At 48.5% G+C, this 11,950-nt stretch overlaps 1 pseudogene; it reads right to left on the bottom strand.

Annotated features, from left to right (window-relative positions):
• Positions 1–10,596: 10,596 nt before the first annotated feature.
• LOC140486558 (U2 spliceosomal RNA) lies at positions 10,597–10,798 on the bottom strand (annotated as a pseudogene).
• Positions 10,799–11,950: the final 1,152 nt, after the last annotated feature.

The raw sequence follows: 11,950 nt of genomic DNA on the forward strand, positions 1-11,950 counted from the left end.
TAACCTTTAACAGAATTTTGTAATCTGCATTCAATAGTGAGATTGGTCTCCAATTTCTGAGTTCCTCCCTCTCCCCCTTCCGCTTGTAGATGAGGGTGATGATGCCTTTCCTCATGGATTCACTCATGGTACCTGCCCGAAGCATACTGACATACACCTCCAGCAGGTCCTGGCCAATCAAGTCCCACAGAGCAGAATAGAGCTCAACCAGTAAGCCGTCGCTTCTGGGAGTTTTATTCTTTTCGAAGGACTCAAGGGCCTTGGTCAGCTCGTCCAGAGATAGCGGCTGGTCCAGCCTCTCCCGTGTTCTGGCATCTAAGACCTCCATGATAGAGGACAGGAATGACTGGGAGGCCACGCTGTTGGTTGGCTTTGCATCATTCAGACTGGCATAGAAGGATTTACTGATCCTCATGACGTCAGCCTGAGATGACGTTACCGAGCCATCTTCTTCCTTCAGGCTGCTGAGCATGGAGCTCTCTTTGTGCACCTTCTGGAAGAAGAAACGTGAACACATCTCGTCCTGCTCCACCGAGCGGACCCTGGACCGGAAGATTATCCTGGAGGCCTCCGAGGCAAAGAACGAGGCTTGCTGGCCCTTCACCTCCTGGAGGTCCTCTGTGACATCGACCCCCATCATCTGCAGCAGGAGCAGGTTCTGCATACTTTCCTGGAGCTGGGACAGTTTTCCCCACCTTTCTCTTGCCTCCTGAATACCTTTGAGGATGAAGAACTTCTTGATGTTCCCTTTTACTGTTTCCCACCAGTCTGCTGGGGACTCAAAGAGGGGCTTCGTGGTTCTCCAACCTGCGTAGTCCCTCTTCAGCTCCTCGATGTTTCCTGGGGTCAACAGCTTAGTGTTCAGATTCCACGCTCTCTTACCAGCCCGCTGCTCACCCTGTAGGTGACAGTTGGCCAGCAGGAGGCAGTGGTCAGAGAAGAACACTGGCTTGACGTCGGTGGATCTGACCAAGAGCATTCGGGACACAAACAGGTAATCTATCCTTGAGTGGATAGACCCATCTGCCCGTGACCAGGTGTATCTACGCTGCGCTCCGTCTGCAGGGGTCCTGAAGACGTCGTGCAGCTTGGCATCTTTTACTGTGTCCATCAGGGCTCTGGACGTGGCGTCCAGTTTATTGTCCCCCCCGCCGGATCATCCATCTGCATCTATGATACAGTTGAAGTCTCTGGCTAGAATGACCGGCCTGGACGTAGCCAGTAACAGTGGAAGCTGCTGCACGACGGCCAACTGCTCACTCTTACCCGCTGGGGCATACACATTAATCAGTCTCAGGGGACCATTCCTGTACATGGCGTCGGTGACGAGGAGGCACCCGCCCATCACCTCCTTAACTGCGGAGATGGTGAAGTTGCCTCTTCGCAACAGGATACCCAGGCCGGAGGCGTAGCTATCGTTGCCCCCCGACCAAACTGACAGCCCATGGGCCCACAAGCTCGACCATCTCCTGTAGCTGCTGAGGTGTGTTATCCCACACTCCTGCAGAAACAGGACATCGGCTTTAATGTTGGTCAGAAAGGCCGTCGTAGAAACACATCGCGTAGCCGATTTGATGCTATGCACATTGATGCTGGCAAATCTTATCCCCATTTTAACAATTTACAAGGTTACCAGTGTCCATTTGCTGCTGGTCTTGCCTCCCTAGGGTAGCTGTGTGCATCCCCGTGGTGACGGCAAACTGCTGGACCCTCCCAGGGCTGAGGTAGCTGTCCGGCTCCACGCTGGGGCCATTTCCCCGCTCTGGTGTCTTCGGGTTGGGCCCAGGGTCTGCACAGTCCAGTTCTCTGTCCAACAGCGGGGCTGTCACAGGACCGCTGCTCCCAGTTACCTGGAGCTGTGGGCTAGTGGATACCTCTTGGTTCCCATTGGGTGGGGATGGTCTTTACCCATCCCCTCAGTGGGATCATCTTTCCCTGTTTGGGCAGTGCTGCCCTCCTTTTTTCCCATGGCGCTCTGTCTCTTCCTCTGGTGCCAACCCTCCTTGCACCTGTCCTCACCGTTGGAAGAGCTGCCTGTATCCTCATCGTGTAGGTGTCGTTTCCCCCTTTGCTGGGTGGCTTTGGGGGCCTTGTGAGGTTTCCTCTTCCTGTTTTTGACAGTAATCCAATCTTCTGCCTCCTTTGTTCCCTCCTCTTCCATTTCGTCCGTCTGTCTTGAAGGAGCTTGGATCAGCTGCTGCACCTCCCCGCTGTCTGCCGTCTGCTCTGCTACAGCCTGCCCTTCCTTCTGGGTGCCTTCAGACCCTGTTCCCGTGCTGTTTTGTGGTACCTCGCTGGTCTGATGCGGTCCACGGCTCATGTTGCCTCCTCCGGCCATCTGTGCATAGGTGGTGGCCCCTCGTCTTGGGCAGGCCTTGTACATGTGGCCAGCCTCTCCGCACAGATTACACTTCTTGGCCTCTTTACATTCCTTGATCGGGTGGCCTTCCTGCTTGTAGTTTCGACAGACCTTACAATCTGCCGCCACGTGGCCTGACCTCCCGCAGGTTCGGCACACTTTCTGCTGCCCTGCGTATGTCAGGTAACCTCTGCTTGCACCGATGGCAAAGCTGGAGGGTGGGTGGAGGACGTTTCCACTGGCATCGACCCTCAGGGTTACCCTAACCTGCCGTTTGCTGGTCCAGATCCCGAAAGGATCGACCACACCGGTGCTTTCTCCCTCGACCTGGACATATATTCTCAGGAAGATGAGGACATCTGCTGCTGGGATGTGGGGGTTGTACATATGGATTGTAACAACCCAACTCCTCTGCACAGGAAGCACACACAACGGGACCGCTGACAAGATGGAGAACAGAGGTTCTCCTTCCTTCTCCTTGAAGACCTTCAGGAGCTGCTCGTAATTCTTCACCCTCCTGAAGGTCACGTTGAAATAGCCTGCCCCAGGGAAATCCTGCAGGCAGTACACGTCCGCTGCTTCGAACCCTCAGCACTCCAGCAAAGGTGTTGTCATTACTTCTAGAAATCTACCACAGGAGGCTTGAGTACAAGTTCTTGAGTGTTTAACTCTTACAGCCTAATTCATGCAAACAGCATGTATGTTGTGTTATCATTTCTTCTTGTGTTGAAAAACTAATTAATTCACTGTTTCATTAACTCAAGAAAGCCTGGTGACTCTGGCCACTTTTAAAACATGAATTCATTCGATTTGGAAGAAAAGGGGGATCCTTTGTAAATCAACCTTGTTGTGACCAACTGGGTGGGGGTGAAGGATGAATAAAGAATGTCAATTTGTCCTTCCTCACATGAAAGTTTGAACATTAGCTGTATCCCAACTGGAACAATTAAAAACTCACCCAGGTTCTGGTTGGGATGCTTCATGGACACTGTCAGACCTTCGGAGTTTTTCCTGCATTTTCTTCATTTCATTGTTATTTTCATTTCTTCAGTTTTTTTCAATGATAACTCGCTAAGATAAGCAAATTAAATATCAACAGAAACAGGGAAAAATATAAGAAAAATACATATACAGGTACTATAATCACCATAGTGACATAACACTGTTTCAATTGAAGCAGCTTTGAGGTACTTGGCAATCGTTTGCATATGAATGTCTTTTGCCTTTAGCTATGACGAGCAGTGATTACTGATTAATTGCCAAGCAGCATGTGAAAAGTCTCTGTGCAAAAGCTTTTAAAACTTTGGGTTTGTCACCTAATTATTCTCAGCAGGGATGCTCTGGTGAGGTCAGCTCAAGATACGTTTTAGTTCACTTAACAAAATCTCTTCCACTTACTGAATCCTACTGCAGACATTTTTGTCAAATAAGTCATTCTTTTTTGTCATTTTCTTGCAGTCATTGATTGATGTACAGCAGCAATATTACATTGATTTATTTAAATAATCCCTGTACTTGTGTAGACATGATACTGTGAAACTTTAAAATCCTTTTACCTCTCTACCGAACAGGCTCCTAGCTCAGATGGCAAGCAGCCAACCTTTAGGGGAACGATGGTGTTGCGGTAGTAAATTCACTAGACCAGTAATTCAAAGGCAAAGACTAATACCCTCAAATCACAGGTTCAAGTTCCCTGATGACAGATCATAGAATTCCTACAATATGGAAACAGGCCAATTGGCCCATCAAGACCACACTGACCCTCTGACGAGCATCCCACCCAGAATCAAAACCTGTCCTATCCTGTAACACTGTATTTCCTATGGCTCATCCACCTAGCCTGCATATCTTTGGACCCCATGGGTAATTTGGCATTGCCAATCTGCCTAACCTACACAGCTTTGGACTGTGGGAAGAAGGAAACCCACACAGACACAGGAAGAATGCACAAACTCCACACAGACAGTGGTCCAAGGATGGTATCAAACTCAGGGCCCAGCTGCTGTGAGGCAGCAGTGCTAACCACTGAACCAGAATGCCAGCCTGGTGGATGGTGGAATTTAATTGTTCAGTTCAGTGAAATAACATTGATTGTATTAAAAATCTGCCTGGTTCACATGTGCTGTTTAGGAAAGGAAATTGGTCATCCTTAGCTGGTCTGATTTACATGCGATTCCAGATCTACCATGGTTGGCTCTTACCAGCCCACTGGTGAGATACTGGGTCCAAGGTCAAATGGAATGAGCAACAGATGATGACACTGCCAGCACTGCTCACATCCCATGAAAGAATAAGCAAAAAAGACCCTCCTCATCTGGTGTTGTAGTCATTGGCATAGACACAAGAGTTCCTGGCAACCATCACACTGCCACCATTCACAAGATGTCCAAAAACCATGGTAAAGAGGGAAGTTAAGTAATTAGGTTTAAAGGCACATAAAGGCATTGTTAGCACTTTTTTGAGGAATGTATTCAAACAATTGTAAAAATTGATTCACTTGAAAGATTGCAGAGATGTCTTGCTTGTTTCTTTGTTGAAAGTTTACATTTCCGGAAAGGTCCCAGCAACAACTGCCTGTGTCCAGTGACACCTCTTGTGACTAAGCTATGGCTATAAAAGATGTATTTTGTCTGTTTTTTGAGTGAGGAAAGGCTGAGACAGAGGTGCCAAGCAATCTGCTCCAAAGCCAATAAAGTAAACAGCTTGTGAGGCTTTGGGTTTTGTTTTTAAAGTTGGAACAATAGAAATAACATGAGGGGGTGAAGTCAACCTTGAACAGAACTAGGATTTTTTTTAGTTTTAACCTTCAGTGTCAGTTGCCGGGGTCTTGAAGCTGGATGTGGAAGATCTTATTCCTCTCTCTGTTACAGCTAAAAGCTGGGGTTCTCTTTCTGCTGCTACATTGTATGTGAGATGATCTATTTTACTGCATTTGCCTTAGCCAAGAGTGTGTTTATGGGATGTAACTACATTAGAACAGTTATTATTAGTAGTTTATATATATTATTTTGTTAAGCATTTTGATAGTTACAGTTAAGCCTTTTTTTTGTTTACTTTGTCTGTATTTTAATTATACGCTGTGTTTTAATTCAAGCCTGATAGTTTGACTAATCAAATTGCACCCGGAAAACAATCCCTTTAAAATAAGTAGAAGTTAGGGTCTAGACTATCTTTTTCATGCATTTGGAGGGAATTAGATCTGATACATAACACTCTTTTCATATAGCAGGATGCCAGACAGAAAGCTATGTGAAACAGTTCATACCTTATCCTGTGTTGTTTAAAGAATAAACAGTCATTTGACCAAATTATTTTCTTAGAAGTTAGTCTCTGCAGAAAAATTTTCTTTATTCTTCCTTCAACAGGAGTAGTCAAGCAACCATGGGCTCAGAAATGAACATTCTAAGTTGACCCACAGCTGACAGAAAATTGGCGAAACTAAATTTAACAACAGCCAGCAGCTATCAGCTACACAGCACAGTAGAAAGCAAGTTCAAAGAGGTTGTAATGATTCAATGGGAACCAGTTACTGCCAGCCGAGGGCTGTGAACTGGCAAAGTGCAATCAGATTTTCTGGCACCTTGACTACCGAGGTATGTGCACTTTACATCTCCCAAGATGGCAACAGTAAAGGCTATTGGCATTACCCCTTTGGATGATTTGAACCCAGCTCATGACCCTATGGGCCAAAGGTCGTGGAACATTCTGAAAGGTCAAGATGAGGAAAAAAAAACACACACACACACCTGGAAGACACCCTGTCAGCAAAGACTCAGAGAAGACTCATAGTAGGACCCATGGCAGAAGACCATGTTGCAACCCAAGAAGACCCAGGAGAAGATCCACCCTGACCTATGAGACCTACCTTCATGGAAGAGAGCCAGCCCTACATCAGAAATGAATGAGATTCTAACGGCCCAGTTCAAACACATGCATCATTGAAGGTAATATCCTTTCTCAGATGGACAGAGGTAGAGTACATATTGTGGGAATTATAAGTACTTAATATATTATTAAAGCTCACATAGAGTTTTCAATACTGAATTTTTTTTTATTTCAAAAATATACTTTATTCATAAAATGATTTGATGGTCTGTACATTTGGTCATGCCATACATATGTCAACATTTACAAACACAGATTCAAATTTATCATTGTCATATGCAGGTCTGTGCATTTCTCAATCTTATGCATATATTTGGCTGAGGCATCAGCAGAGCCCAAAAAATGCCCGCATGGGCCCCCTGTTCTTCTTTAGGCAGGCCGATCTTACACGGTGGTCTTTCCCCACCGCCCCTTGGCGGCAGCTGCCCCAAGCTTCAGCGCATCCCTCAACACGTAGTCTTGGACCTTGGAATGTGCCAGTCTGCAACACTCAGTCGGGGTCAACTCCTTCAGTTGGAAGATCAACAGGTTCCGGACCGCCCAGAGAGCATCCTTCACCGAGTTGATGATCCTCCAGGCGCAGTTAATGTTCGTCTCGGTGTGAGTCCCGGGGAACAGGCCGTAGAGCACGGAGTCCCACGTCACGGCGCTGTTCGGGACGAACCTCGACAAGCACCACTGCATTCCTCTCCAGACTTCCTCTGCATAGGCACATTCCAGAAGGAGGTGTGTGACAGTCTCGTCTTCACCGCAGCCACTTTGAGGGCAGCGTGTGGTGCGGCAGAGAGTCCGGGCATGCATGAAGGATCTCACAGGCAGAGCCCTTCTCACCACCAGCCAAGCCACGTCTTGGTGCTTGTTGGAAAGTTCTGGCGATGAGGCATTCTGCCAAATGGCTTTGACAGTCTGCTCAGGGAACCGCTCGACAGGATCCGCCCTCTCCTTTTCCTGAAGGGTCTCAAGGACACTACGTGCTGAAAATCTTTTTTTATTATTTCAAAATATATTTTATTAATGTAAATAAATCTCTGGTACTTGTACAATTTTCCATGTTGTTCATAGTTATATACATTGCATGTCTTAACATTACAAAGAACAAATTGAATTAATCGAATTCACAGTTCTCCTATTTACAGTTACCTTTATTAACTATCCAGTCTCTTGGTATTTGGCTGTGGCTTCAGCGGAACCCACCTACTGAGTGGGTGCCCTGTTATATGAAAGCAAATGAAACTTCTTTAACCCCCAGTTTATGGGGTTACCATTGTCCATTTGACTGTCCTGTCTCTGGTGTAGCTGTCTACATCCCCATGGTGAGCACGAACTGCTGGACCTTCACTGGGCTGAGGTCATTTACCCGCTCTGATGTCATTGAGCCAAGGCAAGGGTCCTCACTGTCCAGTTCTGTGTCTGACAATGGGACTGTCAGAGGATCACAGCTCTCGGTTGCCTGTAGTTGTGGGTCAGTGGGTACCTCCTGGTTCTCACTGGGTGGAGGGTGGACTTTGGGGGATCCGTTATTTCCTGGTTGGGAGGAAATGCCCTCCTCTTTACTGACGGCGCTCTGTCTCTTCTTCTGGTAGTGATAGCCTTCTTTGCGTCCATCTTCCCCCTCCGAAGAGCTGGCCGTCCCTCACTCGTGCAGCTGTCTTTTCCCCTTTTGCTGGGAGGCTTTGGGGGCCTGGCAAGATTTCCTCTTCCTCTACCTTTAACAGGTATCCATTCCTCTGCCTGCTTGATTACCTCCTCCTCCATTTCTTCCATCTGCCCAGCTAGAGCTAGGATCAGCTGCTGTGTCTCTCCGCTGGCTGCCGCCTCCTCCACTCCAGCCTGTTCTTCTTTCTGGGTGCCACCAGACTCTGTTTCCCTGCTGTCCGGGTGGACCTTACTGGTCTTTGGGGGTCCACGGCTCACATTGCCACCTCCAGCCATCTGTGCATAAGTGGGCCCCCCCCGTCTTGGGCAGGTCTTATACATGTGGCCCGCCTCTCCGCACAGGTTGCAGCTCTTTTCTTCCTGACAGTCCTTAGTCAAGTGACCCTCCTGTTTGCAGTTCCTGCAGATGGTCACTTTGCAATCCGCCGCCACGTGTCCCGACTTCCCGCAGGTTCGGCACACTTTCGGCTGCCCTGCATATGTCAGGTAGCCTCTGCTCCCTCCAATTGCGAAGCTCGAGGGTGGGTGGAGGATGTTCCTACTGTCATCGGCCCTCAGAGTTACCCTGACCTGCCGCTTACTGGTCCAGATCCCAAAGGGGTCGATCACATCAGTGGCTTCTCCCTCAACTTGGACGTACCTTCCCAGGAAGGTCAGGACATCAGCCGCTGGAACATAGGAGTTGTACATATGGATTGTAACAACCCGATTCCTCTGTGCAGGAAGCACCACAATGGGGTCACTGACAAGATGGAAAACAGCGGCTCCCCTTCCTTCTCCTTGAAGACCTTCAGGAGCTGTTCACACTGCTTCACACTTCTGAAGTAGCCTGCCCCAGGGAAATCCTGCAGGCAGTACACTTTTTTTTATTTCAAAAATATACTTTATTCATAAAATGATTTTATGGTCTGTACATTGGATCATGCCATACATATGTCCATATTTACAAACACAGATTCGACTTTATCCTTGTCCTTTACAATCCTGTGCATTTTTCAATCTTGTACATATACATCTATTTGGCTGAGGCATCAGCAGAGCCCAAAAAAACGTCCGCATGGGCCCCCTGTTCTTCTTTAGGCAGGCTGATCTTACACGGTGGTCTTTCCCCACCGCGCCTTGGCGGCAGCTGCCCCAAGCTTCAGCGCGTCCCTCAGCACGTAGTCTTGGACCTTGGAATGTGCCAGTCTGCAACACTCGGTCGGGGTCAACTCCTTCAGCTGGAAGATCAACAGGTTTCGGACCGCCCAGAGAGCGTCCTTCACCGAGTTGATGATCCTCCAGGCGCAGTTAATGTTCGTCTCGGTGTGAGTCCCGGGGAACAGGCCGTAGAGCACGGAGTCCCGCGTCACGGCGCTACTCGGGACGAACCTCGACAAGCACCACTGCATTCCTCTCCAGACTTCCTCTGCATAGGCACATTCCAGAAGGAGGTGTGTGACAGTCTCGTCCCCCCCGCAGCCACTTCGAGGGCAGCGTGCGGTGCGGCAGAGAGTCCGGGCGTGCATAAAGGATCTCACAGGCAGAGCCCTTCTCACCACCAGCCAAGCCACGTCTTGGTGCTTGTTGGAAAGTTCTGGCGATGAGGCATTCTGCCAAATGGCTTTGACAGTCTGCTCAGGGAACCGCTCGACAGGATCCGCCCTCTCCTTTTCCCGAAGGGTCTCAAGGACGCTACGTGCTGACCACTTCCTGATGGACTTGTGGTCAAAGGTGTTTTTCCTCATAAATTTCTCCACGAAGGACAGGTGATACGGAACGGTCCAACTACTCGGAGCGTTCCGCGGCAGCGAGGCCAGGCCCATCCTTCGCAACACCGGGGACAGGTAGAACCTCAGTACGTAGTGACACTTGGTGTTTGCGTACCGGGGATCCACGCACAGCTTGATGCAGCCACACACAAAGGTGGCCATCAGGGTGAGGGTGGCATTGGGCGTGTTTTTTCCCCCATTGCACCGATCTTTGTACATAGAGTCTCTACGGACCCGGTCCATCTTTGATCTCCAAATGAATTGGAAGATGGCCTGGGTGACTGCGGCGGCACAGGTCCTGGGGATAGGCCAGACCTGTGCCACATATAGCAATACTGAGAGTACCTCACACCTGATGACCAGGTTTTTTCCCGCGATGGAGAGCGACCGTTGCCCCCATCTGCCTAGTTTCTGTCTCATCTTCCTGATCCGCTCCTCCCAGGTCTTGGCGCACGCCCCAGCCCCCTCGAACCAAATACCCAGCACCTTCAGGTGGTCAGTCCTGACGGTGAAGGGGATAGAGGATTGGTCGGCCCAGTTCCCGAAGAGCATGGCCTCGCTCTTGCCTCGGTTTACCTTGGCCCCCGAGGCCCGTTCGAACTGGTCGCAGATGCACACGAGTCTGTGCACGGACAGCGGATCCAAGCAGAAAACAGCGACGTCATCCATGTACAGGGAGGCCTTAACCTGCAGGCCCCTGCTGCCAGGAATAGTCACCCCTCTCAGGCTCGCATCCTTCCTGATGGATTCGGCAAATGGCTCTATGCAACACACAAACAAGGCAGTACACGTCCGCAGCAGCAAATCCACAGCATCCCAACAGTACCTTCTTTATAAACAGGGTGCGGTCGAGTGGCGTACGATCCTCAATCTTCTTCATAGTCACCCTGACTGTGTTTCGAACCCCCTGGCCAGGGCTGCGGGCAGCTGTCGAGGCCATAGCTCTGAGGTTGGCTGGTCCCTGAATTGGTGTTAGGCCAAAGCCAGCATGAAGATCCACCAAGAGCAGGTCAGCACAACCAAATGATCCTCCAATGTCCAATCACAATCCAGCAATGATCTCTTCACTAGCTCTGATGACTCACAACTCGACACCTGTCCTGATAAGAACAGACACTTGATCTTAGCCAAAAGGCCAAGAAGCGATGAAAATCGAGTTTAACAGCAATCTAAATTCTATGTCCCTTTGTCTACCTCACTGAGGAAAGCAATTGGGTAGAGTCTTTAGAAGACATAAACTGGTCAAAGTGTTCAAAGCACATCCAACTCTGGGGTGTGCATGGATGTGATTTAGATTATTTAAAAAGATGTCATGACCACATATCAAAACTCCAAATGGACATATTGATCTAGACTTTTTCTTTGAATGGACATACAGTTCAAAGTTGACTGAAGATGCAAATTGAGTGACTGACCAGAGAGACAGAGACTCTGGAATGTCATAGCTGATGAATGTCAAAGAAGCTATAAAAGGAGGAAATATATTATAAATTGAACCTATAACCTCCTTAGAGCATTTCAAACTATGACAACGATGGTTAAAAAAGAAGATAGCAATCTGGGACAATGACTTATTTATGGTCTCCCCCTCCATCCTCAAGAAAACACAGAGATGGGGTTGAGAACTAACTTTAACCCTGAACTGTGTTGAAGACCTGACCGTCTATTGTTTGGATTTTGAAGATTACAACTCTAAAAACAACCATTTAAACACAATGGCATGCAGGAAATTCCCTTCGTAAAAGGAAGGGAATTCCACCACGTCCTCTGGCAGCTGATTCCGTACACAAACCACCCTCTATGTCCATGTGTTCCTAAAAATAACTCCCCCCCTCCTAGCCTGCTTAACAGCATTCAGGAATATATTGAAGTGTGATGAGAATTTCTGCCTCGACCACCCTTTCAAAGTGAGGGTAAGAACAGGAGGATACAGCAGATGAGTGCGCGGCTAAAGAATTGGTGCAGGGGGCAGAGTTCAGATTTTTAGAACACTGGGATCTCTTCTGGGGCAGAGGCCACCTGTTCAAAAAGGACGGGTTACATCTGAACTGGAAGGGGACCAATATTTTGGTGGCCAGGTTTGCTAGTGCTACAAGGGAGGGTTTAAACTAGATTGGCAGGAGGAGTGGAATCCTCAACAGCAGGGAGGCAAGTGCAAGGCTGGAAGGACGTACAGTAATCAGAAATAATAAAGTGCAGAGACAGATCATGCTGGAACATGACAAGGTGCAAGGAATGCCTGTTGGATTAAATTGCATTTATTTCAATGCAAGAGGCTAAGAGGTAAGGCCAATGAATT

The sequence above is a fragment of the Chiloscyllium punctatum genome, chromosome 15 (assembly GCF_047496795.1).
Source record: "Chiloscyllium punctatum isolate Juve2018m chromosome 15, sChiPun1.3, whole genome shotgun sequence".
In the NCBI taxonomy this organism is placed as follows: Eukaryota; Metazoa; Chordata; class Chondrichthyes; order Orectolobiformes; family Hemiscylliidae; genus Chiloscyllium; species Chiloscyllium punctatum.